Source organism: Rhinolophus hipposideros (assembly GCF_964194185.1).
Source record: "Rhinolophus hipposideros genome assembly, chromosome: 11".
NCBI lineage: Eukaryota > Metazoa > Chordata > Mammalia > Chiroptera > Rhinolophidae > Rhinolophus > Rhinolophus hipposideros.
Window position 1 is genome coordinate 27,853,982 of NC_138057.1, and position 13,916 is coordinate 27,867,897.

At 31.8% G+C, this 13,916-nt stretch overlaps 1 protein-coding gene across 32 annotated transcripts in view; it reads left to right on the top strand.

Annotated features, from left to right (window-relative positions):
• PTPRD (protein tyrosine phosphatase receptor type D) overlaps window positions 1-13,916 on the top strand; it is a 2,053,994-nt gene that overhangs the window by 912,819 nt on the left and 1,127,259 nt on the right. For all 32 annotated transcript variants that reach the window (XM_081066962.1, XM_081066971.1, XM_081066973.1 and 29 more), the window contains one exon: window positions 6,760-6,809. The gene's annotated coding sequence lies outside the window, so the exon portion shown is untranslated. The remainder of the gene's footprint in view (window positions 1-6,759; window positions 6,810-13,916) is intronic.

A 13,916-nucleotide genomic window follows, 5' to 3' on the forward strand; every position in this document is an offset into this window, starting at 1 on the left:
CTTATAACATGAATGTTGGTACACTTGATGTTGTCCCAGATGTTCTTTAAATTATTCTCATTTGTATTTATGTATTTTTTTCTTTTGCTGTCCTAATTGAGTGATTCAGCTATTTTGTCTTCCAATTTGTTGATTAGATCCTCCTCTTCATCTAATCTATTTTTGTGTCCATGTAATGTATTCTTCATTTCAGTTGTAGTTTTCATTTCTGAGTGCATATTTTTTTTTAATGTTTGAGATCTCCTATTTTATGTTTCATATCTCTTTGTTGAAGTTTTCACTGAGATCATTTATTCCCCCCCCCCATAGTTCATTGAGCATTTTTATAACCAATGTTTTGAACTCTGTATCTGGTTGATTGCTTGCCTACATTTTATTTAGTTCTTTTTCTCGAGTTTTGTTTTTTTTCTTTAATTTGGGACATGTTTCTTTGTCTTCCCATTTTGTCTGCCTCTCTGTGTTTGTTTCTTTGTAATAGGTATATCTGCTGTCTTTCAGTCTTGGCAGTGTGGCTTTATGTAATGTGTGTCCTGTGAGTCTCAGTAGTACAGACTACCTGCTCACTTGAGCCAGTGCTCCAGGGCTGTCCCTTGTGTGGGTTGAGTGTGCTCTCCTCTTATAATTGAGCCTTGATTGCTGTTGGCATGTCAGTGGGTGTGTTTGACCCTCACGCTGACTGGCTCTAAAGACTGACCATGACTACAGCAGACAAGCTGCTGTTCAGGGGCTGACTCCACATAACAAGATTTACTTGAGCAGGGCTGTGGTGCCTGCTGAGTCCATCCTTTGGGTGTGGCATTTATGATTCTAATTGAGTGGTGCTTTGGTGTGAACTGAAGCTGGCCAACAGGTATGTTTGTTCTGGGGACTTTCAGGAGGGTCTCAGGCACAGGGCAAGGTCAGCCACTGTTTGTGCCCAGTCTAAGGCCATCTAGTAGGAGCTATGGAGTGATCTTCAGTTGGTAGCTCCTTGTACTGTGTTTGGAGGAGACTATGCTACAAACTGAGGCTTGCTGTCACTAGTGCCAGGTTTAGGGCCACTTAGCAAGATGTACAGAGCACATTGAGGCTAGCTGTTGATTGTTTGGGGTCTCTTGACCTTTGAGAGGTATTAGGAAACTCTTTGGGTGGGCCCAGACCAGATACTTTTGTGGGTTACCCTCTGAAAGAGGTTCTGACTAGTACGTGAGTTGAATGTGGTTGGGTCTCAGGGAATCACCAGGGTGGGGCAAACAGTGTTAGCTATTTTGATAAAGACTCAGACTTAACACCTGTCAAAATCTGAAGGCTAGGTTCTGGGAAGGCTCAACAAAGGAACAATAGCAATTTAGTCTAGGGAAGTGGTACCCCTCCAGATTCTTGCCTTGAAGCCAAATAATTCAGATCCTCCCCTTATGTTCCTGGCAGTTTTTGAGCTGCTGCTCCTTTGCTGGAGCTTAGGGCAAGTGTTTGTGAGCAAGTGAGTGTGTGCTGGGACCCTTTAAAAGGAAACCTGGGCCTACAGCAGCCCTATATCTCACCTGGAATGTATCCATGCTGATTTTCACAGTCAGCTGTTGTGGTGACTCCTCTTCCTAGCACTGGTGTTTCATGCTGGGAACCCTCGCTTTTCAGTGGTGACCACTAAAGCTAAGATATTTGTCCAAATTCTTATCCACCATGTGTGTGGGGTCAGCCTGTTTTGTGTCTATATCCCTCCTATCAGTCTCAGTGTGGCTTCTGTTTTATATCCTTAGTTATAGGACTTCTGTTGAGCTAGTCTTCAGGTGGTTCCTAATGGTTGTTGTTCTATAATTTAGTTGTAAGTTTGATGTGGTCATGGGAGGAGGCAATTACAGCATTTATCTATTCTGCCATCTTGACTGGAAGTCCTGTGACATAATTTTTTAGCATAGTAAAATATTCCAAATTTAAGAGGTCAAATTAATCTAATAGAGTCATATAAGACACCTTTTATATAAAAAAATAACATCTTTATTGGGATATGATTTACATATGCATACCATAAAATTCATCTGTTTTGTGCACATTGTGCAAGTCAGTGGATTCAGTATATTAAGCATTGTACAACAAGCCCTACTCTCTAATATTAGAATGCTTTCATCATCCAAAAAGAAATCCTGTACACATAAAGAGTAATTCTCATTTCTCCCACCCCTCAGCCCCTAAAAACCACTATCTACTTTCTGCCTCTTATAGAGTTTATTTCTCACTCACATTCAAGAGATAATTCATCCAAACCTGAGATGACACCCCATGTTGTCTAGAATCAGTCTCTTCCTATCTTATTACTCACGAGTTTAAGGGAACAGGGAGATAAAGGTAGCCCCATATAATCCAAAATTACTGCTGAGCTCCAGGCATTAATTCTACATTCTAGCCAGAAATTAATGGGAAAAGGGAACATAGATGGGTATACCTTCTACATTCAGTGACACTTTCTAGTATTTGCTTACTCCACTTCCAAAATCATATTTTTGCCAGAATTTAGTCTCAGGGCACCAAAATTTAGGATTGTAATATTATTCTAAGTGGCCATGAACCTAGCTAAAAATGAGGGGGTTTCTTACTAAAAATAAGGTAAGATGGATATTAGGGTATAACTGGAAGTTTCTGCCATTGTGTTAAACCCACTTGAACTTATTTAAAACTTGTTGAGCCAGAGTTTGGAACACCTAAAGAGCAATCCTTAGAAAATATTATAGACTATTAGGGCAGAATGTCTAGTGGCTTTTGATAGTGGTGATAAAATGTAAAATTGTTAAATATAATGTCAGTAACCAGGATTTAAAATCTATGAAAACACACCAGATTTGGTTTGTTCATCACTTTAACCTCACGCTCTAATATAGTAGTGGCTGATACATTGTTGCTCAGTAAATATGTGTTGAATAAATGAATTATTGAAGTAACATTATATAGTATGCTATGATTACACAACAGATTTACATAGATTACCTAATCGTGGATGAGTTGATAATTCCAAAACCCATCACTGACTTTCTAACTTTCCCAGGGTTTAAAATATGTTGTTAACAGCTCTATAGCATGTCAGAAGGGTAATAGATAGGGGGAGAAAGGTTATCACTTTATGAGGGGTGTAAATGTCTAACATTACATTGTTTTGTACACCTGCAACTAATTAAATAAAATCTGCTTTGAAAGAAATAATCTATATAATACATTGAAAAAGTTTGGATATTACTGAGCTTAGGTAAAATTTAGCACCTATAGTTTGTAGGATAGTTTTCTTCTGAAGGGCCTTCTATCCATCAGTTATTTCTCTATGGGAACATTTAGGTACTCTATTTATTTTCTGAGAATTTACAATAAACCAGGTTTCACTGAAAGAGTCTATTCCCCCCCTTCCCAAACATGTTGCCTATAATTATAAGAGTTTCCTTTCTGAGATGATAAACTTGACAGTCTTGAAAGAGGAGTTCCAAGTTTTGTTGTTGTTTTTATTGTTGTTGTTTTTAATACATTATTTTCATTTTTCTACGTGGATAGAAAGCTATCTCGTTTTCTAAAAAAAAATTTTCTGATAACCTATGTTAAAACGTGCCTATTACAAAATGTACATATTTTGCAAAATGTTACAGATTCTAAAATTTATTAGCTGAAAATACTAGAAATTGGCATGTCTGATATATGATGCATACTTTCAATTTATTATGTCATAAACTAGGCACTATGGAGCTGTGACTATCTAAGACCTGATGTGTTTTAATTTATTCACTATTCATATTGATTTATTAAAAGAAGTTGAGGGTGTAGTCAGAGAAATCACCACCTAAAATGCCATTTTCATGAATTTCTCCAAATGCAGAGTCACATATCAAATAAATCCATCCTTTAATGGCATTGATTAATCTTCAGGAATACTGATTCAAGTACAAATTTTCAAGATTTCTGCAGTAATTTATAGTTAATATAAACATTATTCTGAAGCTTACTTTGACATGATAGGTACATACGTTTTTTTTTGTTTGTTTTGTTTTGTTTTTCTTGAATGGTTATTCAACCAAAGATAAGTAATACAGTTAAGAGAAGTATATCTGATAAAATGTATTTAGGTATAATTTTTTTTGTATTAAATACAATTTCTTGAAATGCCTCAAGGATAAAACTCAAACCCAATGACAATGTCATTGACAGTTTAATAACATACCACAAATCTCTCCCCTAAAAATAATGTTTTTATCAACATCATCTTAAAATTGACTCTTTTCTTCTTTACATGTATCGCAGAACTCAGTATCCTTACCCAACTCAGGCCACATAAATCATTGGAAAAGGTAGATTAACGTTGGAGTGAACCACATTTCTGGTTTGGCCTTTTTATATGCCTAACATCACCTCTCTGACTTGGCTTTGGCTTTGAAGACCAATTAGCTTAAATAACGTCAATATCATTTCTGAAATTTTTGAATTTTAACATGAGTAGTTACTTACAGTTTGGGTTCCAACATATCTAATCATTATTACAATTTCAGTAATACAAACAAGGATGTTTTGAATTACTGTTAATATCTGAATATTCATGTTTAGTTATAGATAAATATTCTAGGTGTATGTAGAGGACATAAATCTTTTTTATATGTTTTATATGTTGAAATTCTCTTCAGTTAAAAGTGTCAATTTAATAATGCAAATGTGCACCTCAGCGCCTATAGGCATAATCTAGCCTCTGATAGTGCTAAAAGAAATTATTGTTTCTGCATTATCATGTTAAACCTTAAAGCTCAACTTTAAATATTTAATAATGAAATAGTAGTAACAATTATTATTATTATCTTTTTTAATTTGTGTATCCATGGAGTCCATTCCACAATGATAATACTTAGCTACAACCCTATGTTGATTCTAAAAATCAACCTTTTAGCATTTGCCCCCAATTTAACTTCTGTACTACTTGATAAAAAAGGAGAGTGACGGGGCAGGTCACTACAATTCCTTGATTGACTTTTTGAAGTATAAGCACACAGATCACACTAGATTCTTGGGAAAGATTTCCTTTTTAACAAGTATTAGTAGGAAGTAGATCTTCTGAAGTCATATATTCTCCTTGCTCCTGCAGGGAAAATGAAAGCAGAAAGCAATAAAAGAATGAGCTGGGAAGGTCCACAAGGTTAATCCAGGTGCATTGGGATTTGTAAAAGCAATGGGCTGTAGATAACGTCTACGAAAGGCTAGTAAACTCTATACCAACTTGGGAACAAGGAGACCTGGAGTAATGGCCATAGACTGGAGTGAAACACAGTGGATTGAGAATCAGAGATTAGAGAGCGGTCAAGTCTCTGCCACAAATTTGCTCAGTGACTTTGACGAAAAAAATCTGAACATTCATTATTGAAGATTTCACTCTACGCATGTACTTCAATTTGAAGAATAGGAACAAAAATATTAGGTTGGTGCACAAGTACTTGCAGTTTTTGCAATTATTTTTAATCTTTTAAACTGCAATTACTTGTGCACCAACCTAATATTTAAACCTCAATAATAGTGATGTTCTGCTTTCTTCTAACTTGTCATCAGAAAGATATTAGAAAATTTTATTTCACTCCTCAAGTGATTCTTTTAGTGTAAGAATAACGTTCACGTATGATAATCCCTCCTAAGAGTTAAATGTCATTCCTGTCAGATAAATTATGGTATATAATGGTTTCTTCATTTACAGCAGAAAACAGTTGCAACAATTTAATATATAAACACCTGATAAAAACATATCCTCCAAACAACATCATTCACTAAGGTATTGACATAATAGACACAATGTATTACGGTTTCTCTGTTCTATTAACTTACATTGCAAGATATCACACAGTAGAACACTTGCTTCTATACCTAAGTCATTTATGAATTTTCTAAAGGGTTCATAAATACTACTGATTATTCATTAAGGGTAGAGATTAAATTTTCAGTTTGCTTATTTTATTCATATAGAAGACATTGTACCTAGAAATAACCAAATTTAACAGTTTGATAAATGTGTTTTGATTAGTAAGTTACCAATGCATCAAAATAATAAACCTCTTGTACAGCACATTAACTAGTAAATACTGTTCACATGTGATGGTAAACAAATGGCTTGATTTAAACACAATAGTATTAATCAGTATCATATAATTTTATGTTTTGATTAAATGTCTTAAACAATTTAAGATGTATAGTGAACTATGGAGTACAATGTAGTCTTCAAAATTATGATACAGAATATTCATAATCATAGAAAGTTATGTTTTCTCTAATGATTGTAACAAATTACACAAAAATAAAAATAGAATTATAATATGATAACCAAATTTGTGTATGTTTGTGTGTGTGTGAGCACAATTGCATGTGTATATGGGTGTGCGTACATTTAACACTATAAAATTAGTTTACATTAATTTTAATGTAACTGAGAGGCTTCTCTAAATTAATATATGCAAAATACGTTTTGCTTGCAAATGTGTCAGTGACTATACTCCCACAAGAAGCAAAGGAGACAATGGAAATGCTTTGCTTGTCATCCCTGCATTAAAGATTCCAAGTTAGAGTAACTAAACTTAAATCACAATAGTTTGATGTGAGTAAAGTAACAGTAATGCTATTTCTGACAAATATTATAGTCAAAATTATTTTTAAGTTACATGTACACTAATTACACATACATTATAATTTCTCATCATATTGAATCACTAACATTTTGTGGTGCTTGGATTAAAATGTAATGCTAGTACTAATAGAGAATGTTTTTTATTGTATTTTTTCTAGGTCTCAGGGTGGTGATCATTTTTTTTGAATTCCTAACCTGTGAGCTACTGGTAAGATTATAATTAATATACTAAATTTTAGAGGTGTCCTTTTTCCTTTATTTGTGTTCAATAAATGTGATTGTTAAGGAAATTTGCATGGTTCACCTGTTACTTTACCATATGTGTTCATAAATGTTAAAGAAACTATGTGATATTTTCTATCAGAATATTTATGTCTAGGGTAGATGATACTAATATAGTCATTTGATATATTATTTGATAGATTACTAAGTAAATTTGAAGTCATCATTCAGAAAACTATAGATTTATACCACTGGAAAATACTTCTTTAGACATGAATGACAACTTTATATATTAAATTTTTTATATTGAGGTCTATTTGATGCCAGTGAATAGAAGCAATGAGTTATAAGTAAAATTTATTTTATCACCTGTCAAGATTTATCAAAAATAGATTCCTTAATGGAAGCTTTAGATGTTAGAGCTTTAGAAATTTGAAAGTATGTAACTATAGAAATAGAAATCATAAGAAAGGACCAGTGACTTCTAAGGTGATTTTTTGGACATTATGTATTTGTTAAGTTCTGTGATAAATTCATCCAATAACATTTGTAAAAATGTATATCTGAATTATACTTATAATTGACTACACAGATTAAGTAAATATGTTTATTTGTGTTGTGAAACTGATGAAGTTAATTTTAGTAAGACAATTTTCAGAGTTTATCTGTTCTTTAATAGTAAATATGATAATTAGCTTGTAATTGATATATGAACTACAGATAATAGGCATTTGTTTCATACATTTTGTATTTTGGGGAAAATGATATATTGGAAACACAAAGGCAGTTGACTGAAACTTTTGTTGATTTGGTAATTCAGCAGTATTGAAATGTATTTTGAAGAAGTTCTTTAAGTGACTATGTAGAGAGCAACCACCTGTGGGAACTCTAAGGAACACTTTTTGGTTACATATTCTATTTTTTTAGAAACACTCAACAAATGGCTATTAAAAACAGGTGTGATATAGAAGCAAGGGGAAAATCCTTTGCCCTACCAAAAAGACTGTGCTGATAATGGAAGAAATTTCTTATGAAATTCATTTCTTAGATGTGTGTAGAATAATAATTTGCCCCTAAGATGTATTTTTTTAAAGTGTAGCTTATATTTCACAAATATACCAAAATAACATCAATTATTTCACCTTATGAAATGTTACATTTTTAAAAATGTTTTACGATAATCGCCAGTCTTTTTCATCTTCTTATATATACATAGAGAAAATAGTTCTTAATTGTACAGTCTCAGTGAATTGTCACAAAATGAGCATACACATATAACCAACACTCACATAAATAAATTTTTTAAAAAAACATTAAAATACCTTCAAGCCCCACCCCTTGATCCTTGCTAGTAACTATACCCACAGAGCCTAAGCACAATGTTGTTTCTAGAAGGACAGATTACTTTGCTTTCTTTTTTCCATTCTGTGAATGAAATCCTACGGTAGGTACTGCTTTTCTTCTGTTGCTCAAAATTACATTTGGAAGATTATGTGTGATGGTAAATCACTTATTCTTACTGCTGTGTAGTATTCAACTATGTGGATATACCAAAGTTTTAATCTTTCTCCAATTTATAAGCATTTGGATAGCTTTGGGACTTTCCCTGTATGAATAGTGTTCATATGGATATCTGGAACATGTCTTTTAGGGAACGCATGTATGTAGTTTGTTGAGTATATAGTACATACACATGTTCTGCTTTAACAGATATCGATAGTTTACCAAAGTGGTTATATCAGTTTTTGACAGTAAGATGTGAGAATTCAGTTGTGCCATATACTATCTAACACTTGAAATTTTTTCATCATTGTATTTTAGCCAATCTGGTGTGTGTGTAGGGGTATTTTAATTTGAATATCTTAAAGACTAATGGAATTAAACACTTGTTTTATGACTATTTGTCATATCTGTAATGACTGTCCTGTGGGTATTCTCTTTTTTGGCTTGTCTAAGTCTTTTGTACTTTTTTCTACTATATTATCTTTTTTTTTTTACATTGCCTATCCCTTCTTATATATATATATATATATATATATATATACATATATATATATATATATGTATGTATGTATGTATATGTATATGTATATATGTATACACACCCACATATATATACATATATAATATAGTAAAAAAGGGATATATATCCTAAAAAGGGATAGATGATATAAAAATAGAATATATTTAGATATAGAGAGAGATATAGATATATGGTATTGAATCCTCTGTTGGATATGAACAGTGGTATGCTAAATCTGGCTCAATTGGATTCACAAGAGTCAACTATTAGATTATCAAGAATTTTAAGAGCTGCTTGGTAGTTTGAAAATCAGCCATGGTAGAAATATTTATACTACATACGTTGAAAAAAAAACTGAAAAACAAAGCTATACTCTTTTTTCTGGAGAACAAGTTGTTAAACATTTACTAGCATACCCCCAAATATTTATTTGTGTAGTTTTAAATCATTCCGTGGATTTTCTCATTAATCTCCTGATGGTGTCCTTTGATTAACAAAAGTCTTAATTTTAATTTATTCTTGTTTCTTAAGACTCTTTCTTGTATGATTAGGGATTTTTGTGTCCTATTTAAGAAATGTTTGACTTTGCCATGCTTGCTAAGATATTTTCTTATGATTTCCCTAAAAGACTTATTGTTTAAACTTTCACATAAAATGATCTCTAGGTTTTCAGTATATTGTTCTATTTTATTACCTTGTTCATTTAAGATAACTGTACAGATTTACATTAGAATATAGTAATAACTATGTATATATTTTATATTTCTATTGTGAAATTAATATATAAATATGAAGACTGAGATTTATGTTTATTTACTCTTTTAATATAGTTATTTATAAGCAATGTGTTGTATTTTGTAATGTTAATATATGTATTCATCCATTGTCCACTATAAGTTTCATACACCAAAACAGTTATGTGGCCATTAATTTGAAATAAGTATACAGCAGCATAACAAAATTGATATTTGACTTTAATTCTAAATGTATTATGATAATTTATTTTCATTGTATCTTATTAAATGAACCCAAAGTCTGGAGAATAAATATTCCACAGAATCATTAAAAACTCAAATCAGGCTAAACAAGGTATTCAAATATTAGATTCCTCCAGAACTAATTGTAGTTTTTACAGTTATTTTTAACCTTTTAAACTGCAATTACTTTTGCACCAATCTATTAAAATTACTATTAAAATCTAGTTACTTCCAAAATATTATGGTTAGTAGATTAAATAAATGTAACAATCATGATAAATATAGCCTTGATAAATGATAAACATACATGATACATGATAAATATAGTATTCCATTAACAATGGAGTACTATTGTATGTGCTTCATTAAGATTCTATTTTATTTCTATTCATTAATATGTTTATGATATATCTCTATATTATATGTTATGTTTATATATAATATGTTTATATATTATATATAATGTTTATATATATGTTTATTTTTTTTCCATGAAAATCAATAGAGCATTACATACCTGTTTTGTGCCTGATAGGAATGATAGCATATCTGCCTTGCTTGACGAAGTTGAAAACACTGGAAAGCAAAGCTTTTCTGTCATTGCTCACAGCTGTTGGTCTGTGAAGGTGGGACAACTGATTCTCATGTAGTTGTATTTGCAGCACACCATCCCTGTTGTATTGCCTTGTTTCACTTATTTAATAGCATAACTATATCATAATTTATATCCATCTGCAATACCACAATCTGACCTGTTATTCTGGCACATTTACCTGAAAATTTGATCTTAGGAATTTTTTGAATTAAATCTGACCATCCTATTCCTAAGTAAAATAAAATACTTTATGATTGCATAGTAGAAACAGCCGAATATTACCTTTTAAAGGAAGAGGAGGAAGTCATGGGACCCTCACCTCTGGCAGATCTGTGTTTAAGTCCAGCATATTCCTAAGTATAATCTTGAGATCTGCACACAATATTTAGCCATGATTAATAGATATAGAAAAACTTGACACTTAATCATATGGCTTCTCATTCAAAGAGCTCCTTTTTACCCATGATAACCATAGTTTATTTGGGCAGCAGAAGAATCAGGATATGGTAAAAGCAAAGAAACTAAAATTGTAATTATCTCAGAACTTTTATCTATCAATTATGCATATTGAATTTTCAATCTCAGATTCAAATAAATAGGCTAAGCATGCTTATTTGAAATCTCTTGTTATATATTATAATGACATATCCAGAGATTGTATTTCAATGTATAATTGTTGCAAAAATGCAGATATCATCTCTTTACTGTACAACATTCAAGAATATGCATTAATTTAAACTATTGCATCACATTCCAATCTTGTGGGTTACAAGGAGAGATAATGTCATTATGAACACTGTGTTATCTTGAACTAAATTAAAGAGTAAAAGGTGTGTCATTTATTTTTCTGGATTCAAAGACATAAGTATATTTTTAAGTTAAATTTACAAGTTTCTATTATCTGCTTAAAGTAAGGGCATGAGTATTTTAGCCCATAAGTAAATTATCACAAGGATTGAGCAATGGTATGAACAAGAACTTGACATAGTAAGTCCGCATTCCCCCAGCACTTTTGCCAAGTGCTCTGGGAGGGACAATAATCTGTACCATTACAAAAGGGAATGGAACGATATGGAGAGTGAGCAAAGTTTGAGAAGCTTGAGGAAAATTTATTATGTCCCCTAAATATGTAGCAACTTTTAACTTTTAACTTCAATAATAATTATTATTTTTTTTAATTTCTATTTTGCAAAGCATTTATGTTTATAGGAAGTAATGGAGTGCCTCTGTGTGTGTGTGTGTGTGTGTTTGTATGTATGTATCTGCCTATACCAGAGACAGAAAGAGAGATTACAGATTCTCTAAATGTTTTGAAACAGCATAATTGGAATCCATCTTTCTACTAACCTTGTTTCCACCTTAAAATTCCATTTAATAATATCTATAAAAAATGGACAAATCGTAAATATCTGAATATCTATAATTTGTGGGCAATGCTAGTTTTCTTTTTCAAGTATAGATTTGTAAAATTAGTTTTTGTCTCAGCTATAACATCTATATAATGATTTAGCTAAGAAGGACTCTCTCCCTGAAAGTATTATATGAAAAATATTAGGAGGGGCTTTTTATTTTAATAAGTCTTTGAAACCAAGAGTTAAGATATTAATATGTACCTTTTTAAAATTTAAGTGACAATGTTTATAATCAACTGCTACCTAAATTCAAACAAAAATCTTTGTGAAGTTTATCTCTACCTCCAATACATTCTAACATGTCTCTTATTAATAAGATTGTTTTTTCATATTCATAGGAACTGTATTTCTACTAGAACATAAATCTGTTATAGAGGTGGTATTACTGTAGAGTCATTATTTCTCAGTGAGTCTGTTTGTAATAACAGAGTAAACATTTTATCATTGTGAACATTTGTTTTTTTTTAATTTCATAGATTTAGTGTTTTTAAAAATGGAAATTCATTTTAATGCATACATATTTTTACTATATTTAAATGCGCTTTTATCTATTAACCCAATCAATAAAGTAATATTCTTCACTTTAAATTATTCATAAACATTAATTTTATACATGAATTTTTATAGTTTCTTAAAAGTATTATTAAGTGAGGAAGTCAGTTGTTCTTCTAATGTAAATTTCAAGTATGCCAGGTAAAATATTTTACAAAAGGCTTACCATGGAAAATTGTTTTGAATACTATTGCTAGAGCATTTGCCCGTGCATGAAATAGAGATATAACTACAAAATGTTCAGGTTAAACCACGGCATCAGGAAAAGGTTGAATATGAATTAAAGATGAAATCCAGTACATTTGGGAGGGACTTCATTTTCTTCTTGAGAAATCAAAGGACACTCTTATTAAACTTTGTATGAAATTTCTGAAGTAATACCAAAAAAGTTCATTTTGCTAAGGACACACATACCAAAAATACTGGCTTGTTCATTCATTTATTTCACTTTTGGAAATAGTAATAACTTGGGGTAAGAATATATACATAAAGCATTAAAAAACATGGTACCTATTAGGAAAGGTACCTGGAGAAAGGATCTCGCCACGGATCAAGCATATGAGAATATTGATTTTCTAATGTGTTCAACACTGACTTATTGAAAGTAAACTGTATGAACAACACAGTGCTAATCCCGGAGGTACTGAATGAATAAGAGTGCATTTTTAACATCCCTGATAAGTAAAAGGGAAAAATATGTGGATATGTAAATTGTAACTCAGCACAGCAGTGGTAAGATTTATTAAGCGTGAAAAAATGTGCCAAGCAATGTGCTAAATCTTTTATAATGGTTATTTTTTAATCTTCGCAATATCCCTGTCACAGAAAGACTTTTGCTTCTAGTAAAACTGAGATTAAGGTATGAAACTTGCTCAAGGCGTAACAACCAGGGAGAACTGTAACAGAGATGGTAGATACTATTAGAGGATATGGATCAAATGTCATAGGACTGCCTACGATAATAAAAAATGCCTACAGGAATCTGTGAAGACATCCTCCATCTGGGGTGTAAAATTGGAACTAGCTCTCATGAAAGAATATGAGGTTTGCTTGGTAGTGAAGGCAGATAAGGGGAATGTGCCTATCTAATAAGATTTTTCCAGGAGCATAGCCTTCTGGCCTTCATTTTATCATTTATATAATATGTGATAGTGGGACATGATTACTAAGTTTTTTTGAGTTCAGAATTTATTTTGCTATATAAGTTTATATAAAAATAGAAAAGAGCCTTCTGAGTAAATGCTGAAACATCTGAGACTTCTGCCAGCATACCACTGATTCTCCAGAAAGAAGAAATATTTATTTTGTGCTGTGCATGGATAAAACATCATCTATTTTCTCCAAAGAGAGCAGGTTATGAATCAAATTTCTCCCCCTTTAAAGGATAATGGGAGGAAACTGTAATAGTGACATATGAGGCAACAGCTTAGCTAATCTATGGTAGTTTATAACTCAGGATTCAGTGTGGGGCTTGCTTTCTTTGCTTTTTTGCTGTGCATAACTTCATGTGTTAGAGTTACAAGATTTCCCACAC